This window comes from Ranitomeya variabilis, chromosome 1, assembly GCF_051348905.1.
Source record: "Ranitomeya variabilis isolate aRanVar5 chromosome 1, aRanVar5.hap1, whole genome shotgun sequence".
Taxonomy (NCBI): domain Eukaryota; kingdom Metazoa; phylum Chordata; class Amphibia; order Anura; family Dendrobatidae; genus Ranitomeya; species Ranitomeya variabilis.
In genome coordinates, this window is record NC_135232.1 from 990,373,779 (window position 1) to 990,396,332 (window position 22,554).

At 43.3% G+C, this 22,554-nt stretch overlaps 1 long non-coding RNA gene across 1 annotated transcript in view; it reads right to left on the minus strand.

Moving 5' to 3' along the window:
- Window positions 1–8,734: 8,734 nt before the first annotated feature.
- LOC143782319 (uncharacterized) overlaps window positions 8,735–22,554 on the minus strand; it is a 132,068-nt gene continuing 118,248 nt past the window's right edge. The window contains exon 3 of the long non-coding RNA XR_013216936.1: window positions 8,735–8,912. This is a non-coding gene — a long non-coding RNA (uncharacterized LOC143782319). The remainder of the gene's footprint in view (window positions 8,913–22,554) is intronic.

Below are 22,554 nucleotides of genomic sequence, written 5' to 3' on the forward strand. Positions count from 1 at the left end.
TGATAACCAGCCTTGATAAAGCTTACAGCTGAGGGTTGCAGAACTTAACTGTCAGTTTTTACTGGCTGGTTATCAAGAACACAGGGGAACCACGCCACTATTTTTTTATTTATTTATTTATTGTGCAGGCGCCAGCTGTTGAATACTCCCATCAGCCGCGGCCTGGACTCGCTGTTTTAATAGCAGCAGGCATTAAGCTGATGGGAGTAGTAGTCCCATCAGCCAACACTTGTGACTGGAGATAAACTTTTCTACCTCCGGTCACAGCTGCACTCTCACACTGTCATCTGACAGTGTGGGCGATGAGGCTCTCTGACTGGCGGTAAAGATCTCATGCACACGACAGCATGGCAAACACTGGATGTACGGAACCCTCATTCATGTGAATGGGGTCTAGGTTCAGGTACTGTGTATTGTGTGGCCGAACCCACCGGACCAGAACATCCAGGGGTTCGCCCATCACTAATGGTGACATTAGATACTAATGCCTGGAGGTGGGGCTTAGTATGCAACAGGGTGGATACCCCAACAGTGAATGTATGGATGGATGGAACCCCTATGACTAAGAAATACTGGAGTATCTTCCGATTGGAAAAACCCCAAAGGCAGGGACATTAACTTAGACATCGATATAGATGGTCCGTTTAAGTGGCCTTTTTGTGAGACAGGAGATGAAGGGTGCTGGTTATTTACACAGTAGGTCTATCTGTACAAATCCAAGCCTATTGGGAACCTAACATTACAGGCTGAAGATCTTGACTAGTGGTACCAGTTCAGGGGTAAAGGTCAAGTATGTGTGACAGTGGTAAGGGTCCGGTATGAAGCTGAAGGTCTCTAATCATTCAAACCATACTTGGACTTTTGCAATGTTTCTACTCATCAATTAGCAGATCCCAGATCTTAGAAGCTTTCCTGCATTAAGGCTTTCAGCTGTTTACTGTTCACCGCTCCGCTTTCCTACATATTCTGGGCCCTAGCAAGCACTCATTGCCAGAGTTAGTTTCATGCTGCATGGTTAGAAGATGATTTGTTATTGCTGTTTGAGAAGGTATTTGGTGGATTTATCTGAGACTGTGGCTAGGTTTTGCTTGTGTGCTAATTCCCTTCCTTCTCCTACTTTAGTTTTACCCCATCTTCCACTCCCTGATGTTTACCTCTGTTGTTGGTGAGAGTATATTTGTATGATTGGTATTTTCCTTTATCCCTGTTTGTATTACATTATTAGTCTGTTTGGTGTATTATGGTCCATTACTACTCCCCTCTTCACTGGGTGGGAGAAGGATACAGACTGAGGATGGTTCAGGAGCTAAAGCAAGGTACATGACCCGGGCGTCTTCACCATCAGAAGTATTCTGGGGAAGAGGGCAAGCTAGGGCTCCCCTAGCAATAGGGGCACTTGGAGACCCCTGATGTACCTAAACAGTGGAAACCCCTAATTCTGACCACAACTCTAACCCCAACACACCCCTAACCCTAATCCCAACCCTAACCGTAACTTTAGCAACAAACCTAACCCTAACACACCCCTAACCTTAATTCCAACCCTAACCGTGAACCCAACCATAACCACAACCCTAGCCCAACCCTTATTTTATCCCAATCCTAACATTAACCCAACTCTAACCTTAGCCGAAACCTAACTTTAGCCCAACCCTAACCCTAGCCCCAACCCTAACCCTAGCCTAACCCTAACCCTAATGGAAATGAATACTTTTTTTATTATATTATTTTTGCTTAACTAAGGGGGTGATAAAGGGGGGTTTGATTTACTTTTTTTTGTTTTGATCACTGTGATAGGGTCTATCACAGTGATCATAATGAACTAATAGGAAATATTTACTTTTGTTGCTGGGTGCCGGCTGGCAGATCTCAGCAGGCACACTGCCCATGCCGGGGGACATCACGGGGGGATGCAGGAGGATCCAGGGACACCAGAAGTACCGGGGAGGGTTCGGGAGACCCTATTTCTCTCTCCTCTGATGTTCAATCACATCAGAGGAGAGAGAAATTAAATGGGAAATGTGACTTTTTTTTTAGTCGCCGTTATTCCGTTAATAACAGCGATCGCAACACTGAAGTCAGTAGAAACCGACCCAAATCATGTTCCCTGGGGTCTCAGCTACCCCCGGTAGCCGAGACCCCAGAGAAATTCTGATGCTGGGGGGCACTGTACACTTATTTCTCAGCGCCATTAAAAAGCGGTGCTGAGGCATAAGTACCCTTGACTGCCGCCGTTAAAAAGCGTATCAGCGGTCGTTAAGGGGTTAAGGTGGTAATTTAATACTATAATAACTGTAGACTTATGTGTAATAAATATCCTTTATTGATACACAGTTTAGTCTCAGTCGCTGTCCGTTCATAAAGTATAATACATAGCAAATGAACAATAGAATGTTAAAGCGAGAGGTATTAGCCGGATATTAGTTATTGATAGTCAACCTGATATAATTAATTAACATACATAATTTTACCCTTCGCCATGACAGCACCCACTGGAGAGATAGGGATCCGCCCCAAGGAACAGGAAACCTACAGAGACATAAAAGGGGGCGGTCCCCCTCTCCTCCTCAGTTTAGGTTTCCTGTTCCCAGGGGACAGGATCTCTGAGAAGACTACAGAAGATCATACCTGGGCTAGGAGCATCCGCCTGTGCGGTTTCTGCGGGAACGGCAGGGGATGCAGTCCAGATGCAGCGTCGGGGGAGACTCCGTTACACGGCTCCCCCCTCGTCTGTCCGGCATGTGGGATGGCTGGGTCCGGGAAGACGCCGCCGATTCCACAGAGCAACGCTGCAGAAGTGCGGCCTTGAAGAGGCTCCAGACGCGGACCAGCAGGTAAAGGGTCCGGGATCTGCGGCACAGCTGCAGCGGCAGCCGGTACACCGCTCCATAGCGCAGGCCGGGATAAAATGGCGGCCGCACATGCGTGGAGCAGTGTAAGAATCCCCAGAATGACCCGGAGGTAGAGGAACACTTCCGGGTCACTCACACAGCGGTGAGGGAAAGCGCGGTTTCGCGCATGCGCAGTACACCGCTGTGGAAGAAAAGAAAAAAAAAAAAAGGTTAACTGACCGGATCTTGGCCTATAAAAAGAGGGAAGTTGCAAACGCACAGGCGATGCAACATGTCGTCCCCAGGCAAAACAGTGGACCCAGCAGGTGAGCCAGCCAGCAGAAGGTCCTCAGATGCCAGCCACAGGAGTGAGACCAAGGATTCAAGATCCAGAAAGTCGCAGCCTCCTATTTCGGTACCGTACAGCTTCACTGGGTGAGTGTAATTTCCCCTCTGCCTATAAAGCTGACACCCTTTTCCACAAATGTCTTCTTCTCCCAGGCCAAAAAGAGACAGAAATCTAAGCACAAACAGTGTGCGTTATGTGACGAGCCTCTCCCAGATTCCCACCCCAAAAAACTCTGCAATCAATGTATGGCGGAAACAATGCAGAGTCCATCTATGTCGGTCACAGATATACGGGCCATAATTAGAGAGGAATTACAGGCCATCTCACAAGCCAGTACCCCCCCTAAAAAATCCGGGAAAGAAAAGGCTATATCCAGCTCTGAGTCCGAGGAGGAAGGCGTTATCCACTCAGACTCCTCGCAGGCATCATCCTCTTCCTCAACACATTCCGACATTGAGGGTCGAGCTTGTTTTCCCCTTGATGGGGTGGACAACCTAGTAAAATCCATCAGGAATACTATAGGTTGTGAGGATGCAAAAGACGACCAAACTGCACAAGACATCATGTTTGCAGGGTTGGCAGAGAGGAAGAGAAGAGCATTCCCAGTAATTCCTGCGGTTAAGGCACTGATAAAGAGGGAGTGGGAGAAACAGGACCAGAGAGGTTTTCTCCCGTCAGCCTCCAAAAGGAAGTACCCCTTTAATGATGAGGAGTTAATTTCATGGACTAAAATCCCTAAGGTGGACGCTGCAGTCGCCTCCACCTCAAAACAGTCAGCTCTACCAGTCGAGGATGCAGGCCTACTTTCTGATCCTCTAGATCGGAAGGCAGAATCGTCACTAAAACGATCATGGGAGGCTTCCACGGGCATATTTAAACCATCAATTGCCAGTACATGCACTGCTAGATCCATGCTTGTTTGGATTGATCAGCTGGATCAACAGATCGAACAGGGGGTCTCCAGACAAAAATTGCGGGATGCGATACCACTAATTAGAGGTGCAGCAGCATTCATGGCCGATGCTTCAGCTGACTCTCTTCGCCTAGCAGCAAGATCAGCCGGTCTGATTAATAATGCCAGACGTGCGTTATGGATGAAGAGCTGGAAGGGGGATACGCAGTCAAAGGCTAAAATCTGTGCTATTCCGTGTGAGGGTGAGTTTTTGTTTGGGAAAGCATTAGACGAGATCCTCAAAAAAGCAAAAGAGAGGAAAAAAGCCTTCCCTGACCCCTCAATTCCTTTCTATAGGAAGACCTTTAGGAAGAGGCCGTTCGGGAAAAGAACACAAAATGAAAGATCGTCACGATGGGCCACAAGAGAGGGAAAACAGGGTGGCACTATGTTTAAAGGCCCCCCCTTCCGTAGAGACAATAAATTCTGAAACACCAGACACCCCAGTAGGGGGTAGATTAAAATTTTTCTTTCCCCAATGGCGAAAAATCACGTCAAGTTCCTGGGTGCTAAATATTATTAAGGAAGGAATGAAAATAGAATTCCTCCAAATTCCCCATGATTCCTTTATTTTAACAGCCCTTTCCTCACCAGTGCAACAGAAGGCCCTTGAACTGGAAATTAGAAGTCTTATAGTTAAGAATGTTTTAGTTAGGGTGCCAAAGGGACAAGAGGGTAAAGGGTTCTACTCTCCGTTATTTTTAATCCCTAAACCCGATGGTTCATTTCGAACAATTATAAATCTTAAAAAACTCAATACGTTTATTAAAAATTATACGTTTAAAATGGAGTCTATTAGATCGGCCATTAAGCTCCTTTTCCCAAATTGTAGAATGGGCGGCATTGATTTAAAAGATGCCTACTACCATCTCCCTATCCATAGTAGGTATCAAAAATACTTAAGAGTGGCAGTAACTCTTGAGGGGGAGATTCATCATTTCCAGTATACAGCCATGTCCTTCGGTCTCTCCACGGCACCCAGGATCTTCACGAAGGTAATGTTAGAAGTAATGGCCTACCTTCGCCAGAGAGACACATTAATCATTCCCTACTTAGATGATTTTTTAGTTGTAGGAAATTCGTCCCTTCAGTGTGCGGAACAATTAGCTGACACTGTCTCGTCCTTAGAAAGCCTGGGCTGGATCGTCAACTATAAAAAATCCAGACTCATCCCACTCTCTCTTCAGACATTTTTGGGGTTCAATCTAGATTCCATAAAACAAAAATGTCTACTTCCTCAAGAAATAATCTCTTATAGAGGGTAAAGTAGTGGCGGCCATTCACAAGCCTCAAATGTCCCTGAGAGCAGGAATGTCCTTGCTAGGATCCCTCTCCTCCTGTACTCCAGCCGTTCAGTGGGCACAACTTCATACCCGAACATTACAACATCAGATACTTCGGGAACAGAGAAAATTTCTGGGGCACCTTGAATCGAAAATAACTTTATCCGAGGAAGTCTTATCCTCCTTAGAGTGGTGGCTAGATAAAGACAACCTAGCGGGGGGTGTCCCTTGGGTAATATCACCATCCCACATGATAACTACGGACGCTAGTCCCCACGGGTGGGGCGCACACATGGGAGATAGATTCTGCCAGGGAACCTGGGATAAGAATGAGGATTTATATTCATCAAACCTGAAAGAATTGAATGCGGTAAACTATGCACTGTGTCAATTTCTCCCACAGCTACGAGGAAGCCACGTCAGAATCTGTTCAGACAACACTACGACAGTGGCGTATTTAAACAAACAAGGTGGCACAAGATCAGACGCTCTAATGTCTTCCGCAAACAGTACCTTAATCCTGGCCGAAAAGCATCTGTTGTCCCTCTCGGCAGTCCACATCAAAGGAGAGGACAATCAACAAGCGGACTTTCTAAGTCGACACACTCTTCATCAAGGAGAATGGTGTCTCAATCCTCACATTTTCCACAAAATAACATTGTTATGGGGCAAGCCCCAAATAGACCTGTTCGCTACAAAACAAAACAAACAAGTCCAGAAATTCGCATCTCGGTCCCGTGCAGATCACCCGGACATTCTAGATGCTCTTCAAACACCCTGGCAATTCAAGCTAGCGTATGCTTTCCCTCCGATAATTCTGCTTCCACAAGTAATACGGAAGATCAGGGAAGAGCAGGCCAGGATAATACTGATAGCGCCATTCTGGCCCAAGAGACCATGGTTCTCGTGCCTGCGGTCAATGTCAGTGACGGATCCTTGGGTCCTTCCCTCAATCCCAAACCTTCTCTCTCAGGGACCTTTCTTCCACCCTCAGGTGGACAGCCTCCACCTGACGGCCTGGAATTTGAAAGGCAGATATTAAATTTCAGGGGTTTTTCAAAAGGCCTAATTGATACACTCCTGCTTAGCAGGAAACCATCTACAACAAAAATTTACACCAAAGTATGGAAGAAGTTTCTTCAGTTCCATACTAGTTCAAACCCCTCTGAAGTCCCAATAAAATCTATACTAGAATTTCTACAGAAAGGGAAAGAGTTAGGTCTGTCAGTTAACACACTAAAGGTCCAGGTGTCCGCTCTGGGTGCCCTCTACGGCCATAATATTGCTGGTAATAAATGGGTATCCCGCTTCATCACGGCCTGTGAACGAGTTACTCCTGTCCACATACCTAGGGTAGCTCCTTGGGATCTAAATCTAGTCTTAGACTCTCTAACAGAATCTCCGTTTGAGCCTATAGACACAGCATCTTTAAAACACTTGTCGTTAAAAACAGCCTTCTTAGTAGCCTTAACATCGGCTAGAAGAGTCAGCGACATTCAGGCCTTGTCGATAGATCAACCTTACCTTCTCACATTTCATGACAGACTAATCTTAAAACCGGACCCCTTATACCTTCCTAAGGTAGCAGGGAAGTTCCACAGGTCACAAGAGATACATCTTCCTACTTTCTTTAAAGACCCCTCTACTCCTGAAGAACAAAAATTTCATACTCTAGACGTCAGGAGAGTAGTTTTGCAATATATTGAGAAAACTAGTAGTTGGAGGCAGAGTAGGGCTCTGTTCATATCCTTCCAGGGCAAAAAGAAAGGATATGGAGTCACAAGAGCAACATTATCCAGGTGGATAAGAGACGCTATCCAGTTGGCCTATTCCATGAAAAATGAAGAACCTCCGGAGGGTATCAAAGCACATTCCACCAGAGCCATGGCTTCTTCCTGGGCCGAAAAAGGGAACGTGCCAATCGAGGATATATGTAAGGCTGCAACTTGGTTGGCTCCTTCCACTTTCTATAATCACTACAGGCTTGACCTGTCTTCCGAATCTGACCTACACTTTGGCAGGACTATCCTCAGCACGGTGGTCCCCCCCTAGGTGTTGGTCTCTGGAAATCTCTCCAGTGGGTGCTGTCATGGCGAAGGGTAAATAGCCAGATTACTTACGGTAATGCTCTTTTAATGAGTCCATGACAGCACCCAATTACATCCCTCCCTAAATAAAAGCCAATGTAATTACTTCTATAAAGTTTATATTCTGATGATACATTGTGATGGTTGACTAACACTGGCGGTCCTCCGGGTACTCTGAAATTAAACTGAGGAGGAGAGGGGGACCGCCCCCTTTTATGTCTCTGTAGGTTTCCTGTTCCTTGGGGCGGATCCCTATCTCTCCAGTGGGTGCTGTCATGGACTCATTAAAAGAGCATTACCGTAAGTAATCCGGCTAATCCCCTGTAACAGTAGTGAAATATTGATTTTGTAAAGCCACATGCATACGTTGAATATTTGGTGAGTTTTTTTACCTTAGTATATGTAAGCCAAAGCTAGGAGTGGGTAAGTGGTGACGTGTTTCTATTATACTTTTCCTGTGATTGTTCCACTCAGTTTTGGCTTCCAAATGCTGAGGTAAAAAAAAAATCACCAAATACTGACTGTGCATGTGGCCTAAAAAAAGCAAAAACCAGAATTGCATTGACATTTTTTTTATTTCTCAGTCAATGGAGCTATTTGGAGGTGATCAAATCAGTGTATGTTCTCCAAAATGGTATCAATAAAATGTCAGTGAGGGTATACAAAGGTATACCCTCACTGACATTTTATTGATACCATTTTGGAGAACATACACTGATTTAATCACCTTTTTATGACATTTTTATTGCTTTTTATTGTATGTTTTGAGAAGTGTGGCAACTGAAATATTTAATATTTCAATAAATTGGATTTTTTTTTTGTTAATAAGACTATATCAAATATATTTATTCTTAAAACTTTTTAACTTTGCTTCCTGGCTAAGCAGAATTAATAGTGTCAAAATGACAGCACTTCCAAAGCTTCATAATCCTTTTATGTATCCTGCCTTTCTCTGGCCCCACAAACATCTCACCTTCTTAATCTGGAGGGTTGGAAGCCCTCATATTTCCCTCTGCACCCTGGCATTGTATAAACATGAAGCGGACCTTGGAGTTCCACCCTTTCATACTACTATCAGGCAGCTCCTCTAGCCCCTAGTGCAGCTTTCCACATTACATTCAACCATTGCATTGCCACTGTTGGTCTTTATGGAAAATTATAACATTTGCTTATCAATTCTCTGTTATAAACTCTCACGCCTTCCTTGTGTTTTGGCCCAAACCCTTTGGTACTTTATTTCCTTAAAGTCTGGGAAGCAGTCAAATTCTTGGGCAAACAGGAATCTGCTCACCTTCATCTTCTTTGGCATAACAGAGCGGACCCTATTGTTGACTGCACTTCCTTTTTGTGGTGATGGACGAACGGCTTTAAGAAAGTTTGTCAATTATTTTCTTCTTCTGGCCTTTCTTCCTTTGAGGTAGTGAGAGAGAAATAATTAAATCCCTTGTTCACAACATTTCAGATATCTGAAAAAAATAATTGGTTATCAAGCTGCCTGCTTTTCACCTTTTATATACTTTTACATCATTTAAATGTATCTGCTAATCATCTCCCACCTGAAGAGGTCTAATTTCCTTTGTCTTTTAACTATTGAACAGCATTTCCAAGTATACATACAAAAAAGCCTCAACTGATCAATAGAACTAAAGGCCCCGTCTCACATAGCGAGATCGCTAGCGAGATCGCTGCTGAGTCACTAGTTTTGTGACGCAACAGCGACCTCCATAGCGATCTCGCTATGTGTGACACGTACCAGCGATCAGGCCCCTGCTGTGAGATCGCTGGTCGTGTCGGAATGGCCTGGACCTTTTTTTGGTCGTTGAGGCCCCGCTGACATCGCTGAATCGGTGTGTGTGACACCGATCCAGCGATGTCTTCACTGGTAACCAGGGTAAACATCGGGTTACTAAGCGCAGGGCCGCGCTTAGTAACCCGATGTTTACCCTGGTTACCAGCGTAAATGTAAAAAAAAACAAACAGTACATACTCGCCTTCTGATGTCCATCAGGTCCCTCGCCGTCTGCTTCCTGCTCTCACTGACTCCCGGCCGTACAGTGAGAAGTGAGAGCACAGCAGTGACGTCACCGCTGCGCTCTGCTCTCACTGTACGGCGGCACTGTCAGAGCAGGAAGCAGACGGCAAGGGACCTGGACACCGAAAGGCGAGTATGTAGTGTTTGTTTTTTTTGGTAACCAGGGTAAACATCGGGTTACTAAGCGCGGCCCTGCGCTTAGTAACCCGATGTTTACCCTGGTTACCCGGGTGCTGCAGGGGGACTTCGGCATCGTTGAAGACAGTTTCAACTATGCCGAAGTCGTTCCCCTGATCGTTGGTCGCTGGAGAGAGCTGTCTGTGTGACAGCTCCCCAGCGACCACACAACGACTTACCAACGATCACGGCCAGGTCATATCGCTGGTCGTGATCGTTGGTAAATCGCTTAGTGAGACGGGGCCTTAATGTCCCGATTCTGTGTTCTCAGTCATGAGTTTTATTTGAACACTATGCATGTCTTTGATAATTTAATTAGACAAATTTAAAAAGAATGAGATTGAACCATAGTTAATTGTCATGTTGGCAAATCACCACAGTGCTTCTGAATATTTACTTAGTCAACATCCATGAATATGTACAATCTACATCAACAGAATTATGTGAAATTAGGGTGCTTTGATTTTAAAAAAAGGTTTTAGAAAAAATTTATGATAGTCCTATCCAGATTTATTTTTAGAGAAAATCATAAAAGATGTGAACCTAAATAAATTTAGGGCATGTCATTGATTTTGTTCTCTTCATAGCTAACCTGAATGATATACTGAACGTCTTTCATTCTTACGGGAGGATAAATATATCACATTGACACAAGGTTGAGCAGGACTCTTTTATCATTACGGATGTGTGTGCTTATCGCTGAGTGACTTAATGAGAACAAGAAGGTCAACACTAAACCAGGAGAAACTCCATAACACTTCCTCTCACCTATTCACTTAAGAACTTATGTATTCACTTTGTCACTTCCTCATTTTTCACGTTCCCTGCTTCTTCCTTTCATATACACCCTCTTCACCAAGAATGACATCAGCCGCCCCTGCTGAGTGCTCTTCGTTTAAGCATAACCAAGCAACTAGGCAAACACAAGATGACAAAGCACTCTCAACAGTCATGTGGCTATTAAATCTATGGAGCCCCCTTAGTTGAATATATTTATAGATGGATGGTTAAAACACTCCAAAAAGTCAAAAAGTTTGTGATAAGAAAAAATTAAAGATTCTTTGACCACATACATCATGTATACATGTAACCATATTTCCAAATTTTTTTATTCCATACCTTGGAAGTGTTTGCTTTATGCAGAATATAAAAATTGTATTGTCTCTGGCTGGGCATTTACACTCAGACATTGCAATAACTTTTTCTGCATAATAATCTATCAATAATATGAGATAAATTTAGCATAAAAAACACTGGAACAGCCCAAAATCCATGGGTCACGCAGTACTTATAGTGGGGTAAAAAATGCACTTCCGATTTTGCAAGTTTTCAAACCTAAAAAAGAATGGAGAGGTCTGTAATTTTTATTGTAGCTACACTTCAACCATGAAAGACAGAATCTAAAAATAAAAACCCCAAAATCACATTGTATGATTTTTAAATAATTAAATTGCATTTTATTGCTTTAAATAAGTATTTGATCACCTACCAACCAGCAAGAATTCTGGCTCTCACAGAACTGTTAGTTTTTCTTTACTACGTCCTCCTACTCTGCACTCACTATCTGTATTAATTGCACCTGCTTGAACTTGTTACCTGTATAAAAGACACCTCCCTACACACTCAATAAATCACACTCCAACCTCTCCATCATGGCCGAGACCAGAGAGCTGTCTAAAGACACCAGGGACAAAATTGTAGACCTGCACAAGGCTGGGATGGGCTACAGGACAATAGGCAAGCAGCTGATGAGAAGGCAACAACTTTTGACACAATTATTAGAAAACGGAAGAAACCCAAGATGACTGTCAATCTTGCTTGGTCTGCTACTCCATGTAAGATCGAACCTCATGGGGTAAGGATGATTCTAAGAAAGGTCAGGAATCAGCCCAAAACTCCACGGAAGGACCTGGTCAATGGCCTGAAGAAAGCTGGGACCACAGTCTCAAACATCACCCTTAATAATACTATGCCATCATGGATTAAAATCCTGCAGGGCACGCAAATTTTCCATGCTTACGCCAGCACATGTCCAGGCCCATTTGAAGTACGCCAATGACTATATAGAAGATCCAGAGGAGGCATGGGAGAAGATCAAGTGGTCAAATGAGACCAAAATAGAACTTTTTGGTATCAACTCCACTTGCCATGTTTGGGGGAAGAAGAAGAATGAATACAACACCAAAAACACCCGTCAAGCATGGTGGGGGAAATATCATACTTTGAGGGTGCTTTTCTGCAAAGGGGAAAGGACAACTGCACTGTATTGAAGGGAGGCAGGAAGGGGGCATGTATCATGAGATTTAGGCCAACAACCTCCTACCCTCAGTAAGAGCATTAAAGGTGGGTCTTCCAGCATGACAATGACCCAAAGCACACAGCCAGGGCAACTTATGAGTGGCTCCGTAAGAAGTGTCCTGGCCAAGCCAGTCTCCAGATCTGAACCCAATAGAAAATCTTTGCAGGGAGCTGAAACTAAATGTTGCCCAGCAACAGCCCCAAAACCTGAAAGATCTGGAGAAGATCTGTATAGAAGAGTGGGCCGAAATCCCTGCTGCAGTGTGTGCAAACTTGGTCTAGAACTACGGGAAATGTCTGACCTCTGTAATTGCAAACAAATATTAAGTTCTGTTTTTCTGTTATATCAAATACTTATTTCATGCAATAAAATGTGAATTAATTATGCAAAAATCATACAATTGTCTGCTTTTCTTTTAGATTCTGTCTCTCACAGATAAAGTGCACGTATTATAAAAATTACAAACCTCTCCATTCTTTGTAGGTGGGAAAACTTGAAAAATTGGTAGTGTATCAAATACTTCTTTTCCCCACTTTATTTCGTGGTCTGGAATATTACTAAAATCATAAAGCCTAAAAGCTAATCCTTAAAATGAATCTTTTCGGTTTGTCCACTACCATTACTGTTCACAAAAAACATTCCAGCATTGTCTAAAAATAACAGATAATATCTACTCACCTAATAATCCCTGCTCTGTCGTCCGGTTCCCTCATTTGTCTCCTTTGTCATTCTTCTGGAAGGGATCCTGTGTGAACGCAACAGCCAGTAATTGGCTGCCATAATCACCTATTCATATGACTGAAAAATGATGATTCCCAAGTCATATAGAAGGAGCACAGGGCAGTAGCTGAGCTGAGTGCGAAGGATTCCTCTCCACCTGTGATGCCCCAGCTCACTGCATGAAAGAGTGGGTCCTGGCTGGGTGTTAGTTTTGGCAATGTTGAAGACCTTCTGCCCATGAAGTCTGCCTGTAGTCGATGGTGTGGCTCAAACAAGACAATAGGTTTCAGAGTTCAGTAAAGGAGACTCCTGTTCTAAAGCACAGTCTTTACTGAATGGTAACTTAGTAAGGGTTATGTACAAGGGGTAGCGAGCACAAAGTCTTATGGACCTTTCCTTCAGAGTGTAAAGCATTTTCTCGCACATGGTTTCCTTCCACAGTATTCTACTCCAGGGCTTGTGAATCATACTGTTTCACCCTACTTTGTCACAGCCTAGCTTGTTGCCCCTGTCCTGTTCAGCAAGTCTCTCTATCTGCTCAGTGGCTCCCCATCCAATTTCGTCCACTACTGGAGCCTTGGATTTACAGCTTGGGACCCCCACTAGTCCCACAAACTCAGTCCTGTTTAGGTTCATTACCTTCAGCGTTTTGCAAGCTTATGGTTTCTCGTGACACATCATCTGATACAAGGACTCCATTAAAGGCCACTCTGTCTAGTCTTCAGTTGGTTCCAGGTCACGCTATCCCCTTGTCCCTTAGTCTCCTTTGATGTAGTTCATCCTCAACAGCAGCTCTGTTCACAGACACTTCCTTCTTAAACATGAACATGTCCCTATCTGCTTAACTTCAGGAAGTGGTCTTTTTCCCTAAAACTAAGCTCCTCCCACTATGTGCTATTCCTGACCATTAACACTATCTTACCCTAATGTCATTATCTAACTACAGTCAACTCTCTACATTACCTATCTTATGCCCTAAACTATGTCTTACACTATGGTGTGCACTTCGTCTTACACTATACAAGCAAATATATTATACTTCACATGACACAATATATACAAAGACGCAATACATAATACACATTAAAATGTGATTGGTGTCTTTATGGGTAGGAAAGCAGAAGTCCAGTCCACACCCCTTACACATATACCAATTAATAACATTTATTTATACTTAACATAAAATAAACAACAGGGGCATAATAGTGTGACTTGCAAAGCACAGATAGCGCATTCCACTGGGCATGGGTCAGATCCTTCTTGTTGTCACATGGGGTAGATTGAAAAAAGTACTGAGGGCACTACAAAATAATTTACAGGATAACTAGCCACACACTTAGTGAAGTATGGAAAACATAGGAGAAAAAGAAGTGTGCAAACACAAGACTAGGATCACTGTTAAATATCAATAATTTTATTTAAATACAAATATGTATGCAAGACAAAAAGACACATTTAAAACCAATTAAAAAGCCATTAAAGCTAATGTGAATACTAGATGGAGGACCATATAAGGACCAACCAGACTCCTGGTTTTATCGCACCAGTGCGCAAGCATAGTCGGCCAACACTGCAGGACAGTGCAAGCACAGTGCAAGTATAAGAAGTAGTGATGAGCGAACATGATCGCCACTACTCGTTACTCGCTCGAGTATCACTATGCTTGGTGTACTCGGCGAGCACCGAGCTTTTTCGAGATTATTCGGCAGTAACTGGTGTCTCCACCCAGCATTTTTGGCGGACTTTAGAGACCCAATCACGCTGCAGGGATTGTCTGCCAGGCCATGAAACGCCGCAGCCATCTTTCTTGTGGTCGTGCAGTGATTGGCTTGGCCACACAGCATCATCCCGAGTATAAGAGACCTGGCGCCGCCCTGCTCGCCGCATTCAGCTCCGTATTCAGTGAGAGTAAGGAGAGTTACTGCCAAGATAGGGGCAGAATCGTGGTTTTCATAGTTAGTGTAGGTCGGCAACTCTTAAATCCACAATTCCTGAGAAACCAACAGTCCTTTTTGGGGATAATTTGTGGGTCCCGATATTGCAGTGCTAGGTAGGCAGGGCCCGGCATATCCACATCAGTGCAAGGCCTGCAGGCACTGTATGTGTGTACATAGCTTCCACTGCATCCCTCCCAAAGCTCCATAACTGTCTGCTGCTGCAGCTTCTTTACTGTATACCTAGTTGCAATTTTTTTTCCCAAAAATTAATCCCCCAAAAAATATATACAGTCTGTTCTGTCAGACAGAGGCCTGTTTAACCCCTTCGCGCCATCCGCCGTACTAGTACGGCACTGCCGGCACTGCATTTGTGCCAGCCGCAGTACTAGTACGGCGGACCGATCACCGCGGTCTTGCGCTGAGCGCCGCAGTGATCGGGTGCGGGTGTCAGCTGTATATGACAGCTGACACCCCGCAGCAATGCCCACGAACGGTGCTAGCGCCGATCGCGGGCATTTAACCCCTCTGATGCCACTGTCAATAGTGACAGCGGCATAGAGGTGGATCGCGCAGGGACGGGGGCTCCCTGCACTCTCCCACCGGAGCAACGCGATGAGATCGCTCTGCTCCAGTGACCTGGAAGGAGTCCCCGGATCCAAGATGGCCGCGGGACTCCTTCCGGGTCATTTACTGACCTGGCTTGCCGGCGCCTGCTGAGAGTTCCTAATAGCAGGCGCCGGCAAGCCTTTGGAACGTGCCTGTCACATCGTTGATCTGACAGAGTGCTATGCACACTGTCAGATCAACGATCTGATCTAAAACAGTGATGTCCCACCCTGGGACAATGGTAAAAAGTAAAAAAAAAAATACAATGTATAAAAAATAAAATAAAAAAATCCCCAAATAAAGAAAAAAAAAACATTTCCCAGTAATTCCATTTATTCTTGTAAATAAAAAAAACCAAAAAAAGTACACATATTTGGTATCGCCGCGTCCGTAACGACCCGCTCTATAAAACTACCCCATTAGTTAACCCCTTCAGTGAACACCGCAAAAATAAAAAATAAAAAAAAGGCAAAAAACAACGCTTTATTATCATACAGGCGAACAAAAAGTGGAATAACACGCGATCAAAAAGACGGATATAAATAACCATGGTACCGTTGAAAACGTCATCTTGTCCCGCAAAAAAAAGCTGCCATACAGCATCATCAACAGAAAAATAAAAAAAAGTTATAGCTCTCAGAATAAAGCGATGCAAAAACAATTATTTTTTTATATAAAATAGTTTTTATTGTGTAAAAGCGCCAAAACATTAAAAAATTACATAAATGAGGTATCGCTGTAATCGTACTGACCTGAAGAATAAAGCTGCTTTATCAATTTTACCACACATGGAACGGTATAAATGCCCCCCCTAAAAGAATTTCAGGAATTGCTGTTTTTTGTTCATTCTGCCTCCCAAAAATCGGAATAAAAAGCGATCAAAAAATGTCATGTACCCAAAAATGGTACCAAGAAAAACATCAACTCATCCCGCAAAAAATAAGATCTCACATGACTCTGTGTGCCAAAATGTGGATAAATTATAGCTCTCAAAATGTGGTGATGCAAAAACTATTTTTTGTAATAAAAAGCGTCTTTTAGTGTGTGATGGCTGCCAACCATAACAATCCGCCAAAAAAACACTATAAAAGTAAATCAAACCCCCCTTCATAACCCCCTTAGTTAGGGAAAAATTATAAAATTTTAAAAAATGTATGTATTTCCATTTTCCCATTAGGGTTAGGGCTATGGTTAGGGCTAGAGTTAGGGCTAGGGTTAGGGTTAGGGCTAGGGTTAGGGTTAGGGTTAGGGTTGGGGTTAGGGCTAGGGTTAGGGCTGGGTTTAAGGTTGGGGTTAGGATTTCAGTTAGAATTGGGGGTTTCCACTGTTTAGGCACATCAGGGGCTCTCCAAACGCGACATGGCGTCCGATCTCAATTCCAGCCAATTCTGCTTTGAAAAACTAAAACAGTGCTCCTTCCCTTCCGAGTTCTCCTGTGCGCCCAAACAGTGGTCCCCCCAACATATGGGGTATCAGCGTTCTCAGGACAAGTTGGACAACAACTTTTGGGGTCCAATTTGTCCTGTTACCCTTGGGAAAATAAAAACGTGGGGGCTAAAATATCATTTTCGTGGAAAAAAAAGGATTTTTTATTTTCACGGCTCTGCGTTATAAACTGTAGTGAAACACTTGTTGGTTCAAAGTTCTCACAACATATCTAGATAAGTTCCTTGGGGGGTCTAGTTTCCAATATGGGGTCACTTTTGGGGGGTTTCTACTGTTTAGGTACATCAGGGGCTCTGCAAATGCAACATGACACCTGCAGACCAATCCATCTAAGTCTGCATTTCAAACGGCGCTCCTTCCCTTCCGAGCTCTGCCGTGCACCCAAACAGTGGTTCCCCCCCATGTATGGGATGTCAGCATACTCACGACAAATTGGACAATAACTTTTGTGGTCCAATTTCTCCTGTTACCCTTGGAAAAAAAAATTGCGGGCTGAAACATCATTTTGTGGAAAGAAAAAATGATTTTTTTTAATTTTCACAGCGCTACATTCTAAGCTTTAGTGAAACAATTGGGGGTTAAAAGTGCTCACCACACATCTAGATAAGTTCCTTAGGGGGTCTTCTTTCCAAAATGGGGTCCATTATGGGGGGTTTCCACTGTTTAGGCATGTCAGGGGCTCTCCAAAGGCGACATGGGTTCCGATCTCAATTCCAGCCAATTTTGCATTGAAAAGTCAAACGGCGCTCCTTCCCTTCCGAGCTCTGCCATGCGCTAAAACAGTGGTTTATCCCCATATATGAAGTATCAGCGTACTCAGGACAAATTGCACAACAACTTTTGAGGTCCAATTTATCCTGTTACCCTTGGGCAAATAAAAAATTGGGGGCAAAAAGATCATTTTTTGTGAAAATTAATATGACATTTTTTTTTACGGCTCTACATTATAAACTTCTGTGAAGCACTTGGAGGTTCAAAGTGCTCAACACACATCTAGATTAGTTCCTTAGAGGGTCTACTTTCCAAAATGGTGTCACTTGTGGGGGTTTCCACTGTTTAGGCACGTCAGGGGCTCTCCAATCGAGCAATGGGTTCCGATCTCAATTCCAGCAAATCTTGCATTGAAAAGTCAAATGGCGCTCCTTCCCTTCCGAGCTCTGCCATGTGCCCAATCAATGGTTTACCCCAACATGTGGGGTACCAGCGTACTCAGGACAAATTGTACAACAACTTTTGTGGTCCAATTTCTCCTGTTACCCTTGGTAAAATAAAACAAATTGGATCTGAAGCAAAAATTTTGTGAAAAAAAAGTTAAATGTTCAATTTTTTTTAAACATTCCAAAAATTCCTGTGAAGCACCTGAGGGGTTAATAAACTTTTTGAATGTGGTTTTGAGTACCTTGAGGGGTGCAGTTTTTAGAATGGTGTCACTTTTGGGCATTTTCTGTCATATAGACCCCTCAAAGTCACTTCAAGTGTGAGGTGGTCCGTAAAAAAAATGGTTTTGCAAATTTTGTTGCAAAAATGAGAAATCGCTGGTCAACTTTTAACCCTTATAACTCCCTAACAAAAAAAATATTATGTTTCCAAAATTGTGCTGATGTAAAGCAGACATGTGGGAAATGTTGTTTATTAACTATATTATGTGATATAACTCTCTAATTTAAGGGCATAAAAACTAAAAGTTTGAAAATTGCTAAATTTTCATAATTTTCGACAAATGTTTGTTTTTTTCACAAATAAATGCAAGTTATATCGAAGAAGTTTTACCACTATCATGAAGTACAATATGTCACGAGAAAACATTGTCAGAATCACCAGGATCCGTTGAAGCGTTTCAGAGTTATGACCTCATAAAGTCACAGTGGTCAGAATTGTAAAAATTGACCCTGTCACTTAGGTGAAAACAGGCTTCGGGGTGAAGGGGTTAAAAATCATAGTTTTCAGGCATACGTAGCATAGTTGTGTGTGGTAGCCTTGTTCTACTATTTTTTTTGTTTTGTTTTAACTTCGCCAAAAAAGGCCTCATATATCTACGTGCTCCAAGTTTGGGCATTTTAAGCCGTTTTGTCACTGTTTTTGCTGTCTGTTACTCTAATTATATAAAGCACTACTTGGCACTTAAAAATAAAAACAGGCCACATATTTGCCAGTGTGGTATTTCCGTAACAGCCCTCATATATCTGCGTGCTCCAAGTTTGGGCACTGAAGGCCGGTGGACCACTTTTTTTGCTGCCTGTTACTCTAGTTATATACGGCACTATTTAGCACAAAAAATATAAAAAGGCCACATATTTGCCAATGTGGTATTTCCGTGACAGCCCTCATATATCTGCGTGCTCCAAGTTTGGGCATTGAAGGCCGGTGGACCACTTTTTTTGCTGTCTGTTACTCTAATTATATACGGCACTATTTAGCATAAAAAAAATAAAAAGGCCACATATTTGCCAGTGTGGTATTTCCTTGACAGCCCTCAAATATCTGTGTGCTCAAAGTTTGGGCATTGTAGGCCTGTGGACCACTTTTTTTGCTGTCTGTTACTCTAATTATATACAGCACTATTTTGCATAAAAAATATAAAAAGGCCACATATTTGCAAGTGTGGTATTTCCGTGACAGCCCTCATATATCTGTGTGCTCCAAGCTGGGGCATTTTAGGCCGTTTTCCCACTTTTTTTGCTGTCTGGTACTCTAATTATATACAGCACTATTTAGCATAAAAAATATAAAAAGGCCACATATTTGCTAGTGTGGTATTTCCTTGACAGCCCTCATATATCTGTGTGCTCCAAGTTTGGGCATTTTAGGCCGTTTTGCCACTGTTTTTGCTGTCTGTTACTCTAATGATATACAGCACTATTTGGCATTTTTAAAAAAAAAACAGGCCACATATTTGCCAGTGTGGTATTTCGGTGACAGCCCTCATATATCTGCGTGCTCCAAGTTTGGGCATTGTAGGCTGTTGGACCACTTTTTTGGCTGTCTTACTCTAATTATATACAGCACAATTTAGCATAAAAAATATAAAAAAGGCTTTGCTACCCTAAATCCACATCAACCTGTTGGAGGTGCTCTAAAGACACTGGGACTTTTTTGCACATGTGGTGGTCTTGCGAAATTTTACAAACCTTTTGGAAGGGAGTATTGAAACACACAACTAAAATATTTAAATTACAACACCCTCCTTCTCTGACACTCATTTTTCTGAATTGGAGAGGAGACAAATCAAAATATAAAAATAAATCCCTACTGGCATTCCTACTGTCGGCAGCTAAGCTCCTCATTCCAGTTCATTGGTTGACTAAAAATTTCCCGAGCCTTGCAGATTGGGTTAATAAAGTGGACCAGTTATACTACATAGAAGAAATATCCGCATTCACCTATTTTTCACAAGAGAGATTTTACACAACATGGGCTCCCTGGAAATCTTTTAGAACTAGCGATGAATACTTGGATATCATTAACAATTAAGAGTCTCTTTGGATGTTTGGATTCCTTTCCAACTCGAAGGTACATTCTCCGATATGTCCTATTAACCTCCTCGTTATTATATTATGATAAGCCGGATGTTCTCCCTTTTGAGGAGTCAACTCCAAACCCCTCTTTCCCCTGTCTTTCTCTCTTTCTTTTTCTATTATTCTAAATTATTTGTTGAATAGATGTATTATCTGAGAGTTGCCGGTCTCGGCTTCGAGTTCGGTCATCAGGAAGATACAAGAGGTTGTAGACCGAACCTTATTAAAAGTAGTAATTGATCGTAACTTGATTTTTAATCATCAGGTCATTTCTGATAATGTTTATTGAGATGTATTAGCCACTTGGTGAGCCTTGATTGGTGACTCGCTAGTATATCTTTATTGTTACCTGCTGTTTGTTATATGTAAAAATTTAATAAAAAGAAATTTAAAACAAAACTAAAAATATAAAAAAGGCCACATATAGTTGCCAGTGCGGTATTTCCGTGACAGCCCTCATACATCTGCGTGCTCCAAGTTTGGGCATTGTAGGCCGGTGGACCACTTTTTTTGCTGTCTGTTACTCTAATTATATACAGCACTATTTAGCATAAAAAATATAAAAAGGCCACATATTTACCAGTGTGGTATTTCCTTGACAGCCATCATATACCTGCGTGCTCCAAGTTTGGGCGTTGTAGGCCGGTGGACCACTTTTTTTGCTGTCTGTTACTCTAATTATATACAGCACTATTTAGCATAAAAAATATAAAAAATCCACATATTTGCCAGTGTGGTATTTCCGTGACAGCCCTCAGATATCTGCATGCTCCAAGTTTGGCCATTGTAGGCCGGTGGACCACTTTTTTTGCTGTCTGTTACTCTAAAGGTACCTTCACACCGAACGATATCGCTAGCGATCCGTGACGTTGCAGCGTCCTGGCTAGCGATATCGTTGAGTTTGACAGGCAGCAGCGATCAGGATCCTGCTGTGCCATCGTTGGTCGGAGCTAGGAGGCCAGCACCTTATTTCGTCGCTGGATCTCCCGTAAACATCGCTGAATCGGTGTGTGTGACACCGATCCAGCGATGTCTTCACTGGTAACCAGGGTAAACATCGGGTTACTAAGCGCAGGGCCGCGCTTAGTAACCTGATGTTTACCCTGGTTACCAGCGTAAACGTTAAAAAAAACAAACACTACATACTCACATTCCGGTGTCTGTCCCCGGCGCTGTGCTTCTCTGCACTGTCAGCACCAGCCGGCCGGAAAGCAGAGCACAGTGACATCACCGCTGTGCTTTCCGGCTGGCGCTTACACAGTGCAGAGAAGCACAGCGCCGGGGGACAGACACCGGAATGTGAGTATGTAGTGTTTGGTTTTTTTTACGTTTACGCTGGTAACCAGGGTAAACATCGGGTTCCTAAACGCGGCCCTGCGCTTAGTAACCCAATGTTTACCCTGGTTACCAGGGGACTTCGCATCGTTGGTCGCTGGAGAGCTGTCTGTGTGACAGCTCTCCAGCAACCACACAGCGACGCTGCAGCGATCGGGATCGTTGTCTAGATCACTGCAGCGTCGCTAAATGTGACGGTACCTTAATTATATATAGCACTATTTACCTTAAAAAATATAAAAAGGACACATATTTGCCAGTGTGGTATTTCCCTGACAGCCCTCATATATCTGAGTGCTCCAAGTTTGGCCATTGTAGGCCGGTGGATGACTTTTTTTGCAGTTTGATACTCTACTTATATACAGCACTATTTTGCATAAATTAACTTCACAAAAAAGCCCCCAATAATTGAATACAGTCAGTTATGTCAGGCTGAGGCCTGCCTGGTGTTTAGGTTTGAAAAATCTTAGATTTGCAGGCATACTGATCAGATATTATTTCGCTACTATTAAATACTTGTGTTGAGCATTTGAAATAGTGCAGTAGTCCATAAGAAATGAGCAAGGCAAGGGGCAAGGGACGGGGAAGTGAACGTGATGATAATGATGCATGCAGAGGACGAGGCCATGGCCAAGGTGAAAGTGGGCATCCACAAAGACCCACATCTTCTCGCTCGACCTTCCTGTCCCAGTTTCAAGGGGACCACAGCACACCACTATTGAAGCCAGAGCAGTGTGAAACGGTTGTTGATTGGATAGTGGATAATGCTTCCAGTCACTTAGCCACCACTACTACCACCATGTCTTCCACATGGTCAAGTCTGAGTAGCCGCGAGTGTGGCCCAGATATTCCTCACCCTGACCCTCCTTCCTCCCAGCATGCCGAGCACCCTAAGACAACTGATCCCATACTTGGACACTCTGAAGTGCTGTTCAGTTTTCCATTTCAAGATTCAAAACTCTCGGCCAGTCAACTTGAAGTGGGG